This window comes from Cupressus sempervirens, chromosome 6, assembly GCF_028749045.1.
Source record: "Cupressus sempervirens isolate cs-2001-9-10 chromosome 6, ASM2874904v1, whole genome shotgun sequence".
In the NCBI taxonomy this organism is placed as follows: domain Eukaryota; kingdom Viridiplantae; phylum Streptophyta; class Pinopsida; order Cupressales; family Cupressaceae; genus Cupressus; species Cupressus sempervirens.
Window position 1 is genome coordinate 449869079 of NC_143123.1, and position 7302 is coordinate 449876380.

General features: G+C 34.9%; 1 pseudogene; it reads right to left on the reverse strand.

Annotated features, from left to right (window-relative positions):
- Positions 1-458: 458 nt before the first annotated feature.
- LOC149553011 (putative boron transporter 2 pseudogene) lies at positions 459-2392 on the reverse strand (annotated as a pseudogene).
- Positions 2393-7302: the final 4910 nt, after the last annotated feature.

The window sequence follows — 7302 nt, forward strand, 5'->3', positions numbered from 1 at the left end:
TGTGCCCCTCTCCCTACTCCAGCTCTCTAACTGTATGCAGAAAAAGTAGAACCCCCATTCCCTCCACAAGATCTCCAATAAATAATCTCTCAAGTGATCAATCGATTCTTCTATGACCATCCAGTTCCTCTGCCTCTTTGGTTCTGTAATCGTTCAGTTTGTAATTGATTCTTGGGAGAAAACTCCTCCCTTTAACGTCCCCCTTTTTCTTTTAATACAAGCATGTTCTTGGTGATCTTTTCCAGTTTCTATAACTGAATCTTGAAATTATTCTTTCTATGTATCAATCAAAATCCTCTCCCTTTTACTTTGATACTTCCCCAAGGAATAAGCAAATGCAAATCATAATTCCTGCAACATGATAATTCTTTATGGACACATAGGCATACATTTTCATTCTGATCAGTTCCTTCTTCAATTCTTCATTTTCCTTGAAAAGAATGGCACTATTAACATCTCTAGGCGATGAATAAGCTACAGAAGCTACATCTACAGCCATTTGGGTGATTTCTTGTTTGCTTCACTTGTCTTTGTATTTGTGGACTAGAAGTATATTTAACCTCGCCATGGCTTTGAGTAATTATCTCGTCAAAAATCTCACCATCATCTGCATTGGTACCCATTGATCCTTAGTTGAACCCTATTAGCTCATCTTCTACTATGTCATAACGTAATCCTAGGGCCTCCTCATACTTTGTTGCATCCAATTCTTGAAGATGTGCTTCCTTGAAAAGTTTGGGGAAAACGTACTACCTTACAGGAACTAAGAGCATTATAAGCACTGGGAAACGAACACCAGCAATGGGAATCCATGTAATACCAAAACATGCCAACAAATAGGACATCTAGAAGATGGTAAAAATAGCAATCATTTTGAAAGGCACTATTTCAAAAAATGAAGCATGGTAGCATTGAAGTACTTTGTATCTTCGACTTGGTGTGGTAAGGAGTAAGAGTATTCTTTCCCAGAATTGGTTGCCAGGTAAACTTTCTATAGCCATGAATGCAAAGTAACCCCAAAGCACTGAAGTAGGAATCATTTTAAGAAGGGGCATAGTAGCAACACAACCACCTACCATCATGGCTTGCATCAAATTACTCAAACGTTGCTCTTTGACCTCAATAGGAAGTAGTTCATCAACATCCTTCTCTAGATCAGAAATTGGTTCATCAACTAGAGCATCTAGGTTTTCGATCCTTGTAGCCAACTAAAGAGTTGTCTGTTGAAATTCCTTTAGAGCAAGGCCTAGAGGTGACTGATAAACCAGTGGAGTTTGTATTTTCTGATAAGTTTCTTGCATGTTGCCATGCAATTGTCTTAAGCTTGAATTTTCTTTAATGCTTTTCTTGGCTATCTTCACCAACCTATTACAGACCAACTGGTGCTTCAAAGTAATTAAACATTTTGTATGCATTAGAGATTGAGGAATAACACCATTTGAAGGGGGTATACCAACAAGACCACATATGATAACCAAGAATCCAAACAAAAACAAATCATAATGGAATGATGAAGGTTTTCTCAAATTGAATTCCTTTTGCTAAGCAAGCTGAGATGCTACACTATGGTCAAAATAGTAAAGTACAACAATCATAGTTAGTGGAATGAATGCAGCAATAATGTATAGCAATGGAACATCCAACATTTCCTTAATTACTATCCAGTTGTCATAAGCACCAGCTGACCATGGATTTGGACTGAACAGAAGCTCGAATGATAGAACCAAAGCAAACATTCCATTTCCAAAGCACCAAGAAGGAGTAAATTGTTCGAGTGTTGGATTACTCCTCTTTGGAATGTGAAATTCATCTATAGCACCCAAAATCCTGCACTAAAATCCATAGACAGAAAAGAAGCAGATGTGGCCCAAGTCAGCAAAAACCAAAGTGAAAACAAGGATATTCACTCCCTCCTTCTATCTTCATGATCATGTTTAGTTGATCAATCTATGATTCATCTCGAACCTCTAGAATAACACTCCCTTTGTTGCGCACAGATTTCATAATTAGTTCCTTAATTCTTGATTGAACAGGCTATGCTCTTTTAGCATTGTAACAAAAATTGTCAGTGAAAGCCTGCATGTGCGATGACAGTTAAAGTTTTTAACCATTTTAAAAGATATATTTCTAGCCATAAAACTACATATAGATCAAGGTGATTAGTGGGTTCATCAAGTAAAAGCAAATCGGGTTCTATGAAAAAGGGCTTTTGTATTTACCACCATCCCCACTATCATAGTAATATCATCCAGCTTTCCTCCTACAACACAAGAAGACTATAAATTTCATTTCAAGTAGCTTTTTCCACACTAGAACACCATATCATCAGATCTCTTAATGCCACTAGCCTCTTGCAATCTTGAAGATTTTCCACTAAAGCTCTCCACTGCATTACTCAAATAAAGAAATTTTTTTCGATTCCTTACAAGTGTCCAAGAATCATGACTTCAATCACCATTCCATTTGAAAGAGATTATCAATAGGAGCATAATATCCTTGCCAAGTTGGGATCTATCACCTACCCATCATGACAAGACTTCCAAATAACCCACCTAGCTTGAAAAGAAGAAGGTAATTTGAAGGGGAACTCAGCAAAGATTTCCTACCTATAACGACTTAGACCTAGACTCAAGACTGACTAGATCTACTTGATATGAAAAATATTGCCAAAAATAAAAATAAAAATGAGTGACTTAAAGTCAGGCAACAAAACAATAACATGGACAAAATACATGATCAAATACAAAATTAAACAAATTTGCACAATTGTTTTATGCTCAATCACAAGACACAAAATTGAACATACAATAATATTTTGGCACATGAAAATATATCAAATTTAGCTTTCCCAAGCACAAAAAACCTTGATACTTGCATACTTGATATAGAAATACTTGTGAAACAATAGTAGAATCTTTTGGACCACACTAAAACAAAATAATAATTGTTGACATGTTTTTTTTATAATTTTCAATAACTTGATCGGGTTATTGAGTCCTGACTAAATATCCATACCAACTAATAACTCGATCGAGTTATTGAGTCATGACTGAATATCCATACCAACTAATAACCCAATTAAGTTTTGTATTGATTAGATTATGTATTACTACTACTACTAAATGCGTGTGCGCACAAATAGAGAGAGAGAGAGAGAGAGAGAGAGAGAGAGAGAGAGAGAGAGAGAGAGAGAGAGAGAGAGAGAGAGAGAGAGAGAGAGAGAGAGAGAGAGAGAGAGAGAGAGAGAGAGAGAGAGAGAGGAGAAGGAGGATGGGATAGGATAAAGAGAGAAAATGATAGAGAGAGAGAGAGAGAGAGATTAGGGGATGGGGGGAGAGAGAGAGAGAGAGAGAGAGAGAGAGAGAGAGAGAGAGAGAGAGAGAGAGAGAGAGAGAGAGAGAGAGAGAGAGAGAGAGAGAGAGAGAGAGAGAGAGAGGGTGAGAGAGCGAGGGGGGGGGGGGGGAGTAGGGGCTAGGGGTTGCTCCAAGATAGATAAAGGTTGAGGGTAACAAGTTAGAGAGAGAGGTTAGGAGTCAGTAAGTGAAGGAGGGAGGGAGGGAGAGTTAGGGAGTGAGAGGATTCAAAACATGTTTGTATTTGGTTTACCTTTTGGTTGAATGTTTGGAAAATAATGAGTACCTATTTTATATTATTCTTAGTTCAAATGGATGGAAACTTTTTTTTTGATATTCTAGGATTTTTTTTATCTATGTAATATTGTAGATCTCTTCAATACCTTTTCAACACATTTTGAACGAAGTCAATTAGACTCCAAATGCGAAAGTTATGGCCTTTGAAGTAGAGCCCATTTTTACTTCTTCAAAACTCAATAAGATTTTGAAGAGGTAAAATTTTACTTCTTCAAAACCCAATTGAGTTTTGAAAAAGTATATCTTTATGTCTTAATAACCCAATCAAGCTTCAAAACCCTATTGATTTTTTAATGTGCTTTTTACTTTTCATAACCCAATGGGGTTATGGCTTGGTAATAGCCTTGGGAGTTGTCCCAAAGGCTTGGGAACTCATTTTCCCTCTAATTTTATTCCTTTAGACATTTTTTCATCTTATAAGATGAATTCTTGTCTTTTCCTTCATTAGGTTTCTAACAAGTCAAGTGGGTATGTCTAAAATCACCACCATAATCTCACATGTTTTCTTAGCTTTCTAAACATATAAATTTTTCCCTTTGTTGGACAACATTAACATTGTAAACTTTAATTAGTTCTACCACTATATTCACAGTCCTCATAGACACATGTCTATCTTTTTTAAATAACTTTTAATATACTTAACCAAATGGAAAATAAATTATATATTAATGTCCTACACTCATTCTATACACTTTTTAAAAAAAAGAGTTTTCATTTTCAATTATTTTGGTACAAGTTAGGCCCTGCATATAATAGGTATTGAAATTTCATGATGCAGTAACTTCAATAGTTCATAAAAATAAAATACTCATTAGAAAATTACAAAAAATAATGCAACTTCTAGATATCACTCTTATCTATCACCCTACCAAAGGGATTTACAAAATATTGAATATAACTAAGTTTTTTGCACTACACACAAATATAACTATGTTATATTTTCTATAAAATAAGGAACTATTTTTCGTGTGCATGGGGTTCGAACCACCTAATCTTATCCATTTTTTAAAAAAAACTCTAGTAATTTAGAAAGTAGATTCAGAGTAGTACAATTTATATGTTTTACACATTTTTTATTTTTGAGTGGATGACCCTCAATTGTCTCATCCAAGTGTAGGTTTAGCTGATTTAAGGAAAAAGGTGTCCACTTATACCCCCTTTTTGTACACCATCTTGGTGCACTCACCCCTCTAGTCAATCAATCACAAAATACCTCAAAAGTGGGCATGGTAAATTTGGGACCCAAAGCATCCTTAGTGGAATGGAAGGTAGAAGAGAAAATCTAAAAGTTTCCTCAAAGCTTTGATAGAATCAAATATATGCACTCCTTATATGTCTTCTCTTTCCCACATCCTTGTAACAATTTTTTCTACTATTTGAACCTCATGAGAAAGTCCTCAATAGAGGGAAAAGCATCTGGTACATGTTAATAAGCTTTTCCTCAATCTGAAGTGCTCTGAACTTGTTGATGATACCAAACATGTCCTTGAACTTGTCCCACATTTCTTGAGGAGTGGAATACTCATCAAGATGAAACTATAAGTTGTCTGAAACACTCAAAGAAATCAAACTTGTGGCTTCATCCATCTTATTCATGCATTGCAAAGTCTGATATTGACTCTAAAAAATTGGCTACACTGTATCTAAACAAGACCACAAACCCTTTGAATGAAGAAGTCATTGCATAGCCCTTTACTAATGAAAAAATAGAAAATAATGCAGAAACACCCCCCACAATCCACAAAACCAAACCTCGACTGCTAGAAGGAATGCATATACAAGAATAGAGAAAAAAGACTTCATTTGAGTATCACAAATACCTAGTTAAAAATATTGGTAAAATTGCAGAGAATCTAGAAAGTGCTTGAGAAGAGATTTTTGACACTTTTTTCAAATTGGAAAATGGAGCTAAAACGAGCAAGTTATGTCTATGGAAGATAGAAAGCATCATCTAACTTCAAGAAAAAAAATGGATACCAAACTAGAAAATAATCCAAAAAATACCTTCAGCATCATGTCTGTCTTAGAGTCATCTTTCTAACACTTTTTTGGATCCAAAAAACGCCTTCGTATGCTCAAGTTGGAGCCAAAAAACTGCCAGGGCCTTTGTATACCAAAAAAAATAAAATCAAACCCCAATAAAAAATGAATAGGGGATAAAAACTTAACTGTCGACCCTCTATGTGACCATCAACTAGGTTGTAATGGGATGGTGGCTCACCCGAAAAAGGTAGTGACATGGTGGTGAATATCAGCGGAGGTAGTGGTAGCTAAGTAGAGGTGGTAAAGTGGGCAGAGACCACATGTAGATGGTGAGAATGGTGGTGACATTGATAGTTGCTAGCAGAGCAGTGATAGTCAGTGGTTAAAGATAAACCATAGGCAGTTTGATAACCGTAGTGATATTTTTAATATAGGCCACAATTTTTTTAATCGCTTTTTTTTTTTAAATGTGATTTTTTTTAATCTTCCACCTTGGATTGCTTGCTAAGGGTCATAAAGCCTTGGTAGGGGAAAAAAATTGCCTCAAATTTGCCAACTGTGGGGTCTGCTTGGCCTCAAAGTGCTTCAAAAATTAGAGATTTCCCTATTTTCAAAGAAAATACACAAAAATAGCTACAATTTTTAATATAGGCTACAATTTTTTTAATCATTTTTTTTTTAAAAAAATGTGATTTTTTTTAATCTTCCATCTTGGATTACTTGCCGAGAGTCAATAGGCTACAATTTTTTTAATCGCTTTTTTTTTAATGTGATTTTTTTTAATCTTCCGCCTTGGATTGCTTGCCAAGGGTCATATGGCCTTGGTAGGGAAAAAAGAATTGCCTCAAATTTGCCAACTGTGAGGTCTGCTTGGCCTCAAAGTGCTTCAAAAATTAGAGATTTCCCTATTTTCAAAGAAAATACCCAAAAATAGCTAGATGTATTATATCAAACCCTCATTCTTCTTTTTCTCCAAATAAGAACAAGCTATAATGGGTCAAGCTCTAATACCATGAAAGATTTGAGAAATACAAATTCACAAAACCTGAAGAACAGTTGTATGCAAGAACTTGTCACAGAGAATAAAAGACAAAGAAGAGGCAAGGTTTTGCTCTAAGAATATGAAAAATTATATTATCATATTGAAAGGATGAATGAAATTTACAATTGATCAATCCTTGTAGAAGGAGATTGTAAAACCTAAAAGGGAAACCCTAAGAGGTAAATGACATTTAATAATTACTATTTAATTATTAAATAAAAATGCAAGCATATAAAGGGAAATCTTAAGAATGGAGTAAAGGTAATTTAATAAATTAAATTAAATTAGCCCTTTACTCTAACAGTTAAAATAACACTACAATGTCTCATGTGTACCATCCCTTCGATGAAATCATGAATACATCCAGTCTACTGAACCATCACCAACAAAGAATCTAAAATAACTTCCAAATTTTAATTTGATTGCTTCAGCACTTGTCTAATTGAGCATGTTCCTAGTTAAAACATTCCATTTGGAAATGGAAGTGCAGTTCTAAGTTAGCAAAATCAAAAGTGGTCTCAATTTGGCTTCTAAAACTCAAAGTTAGATATAGTAGCACTTAACAATTTGAATATGGTAGCATTCAAATGAAACTAAAAAGTGAAGTAATTGAAGTTATATAAATCC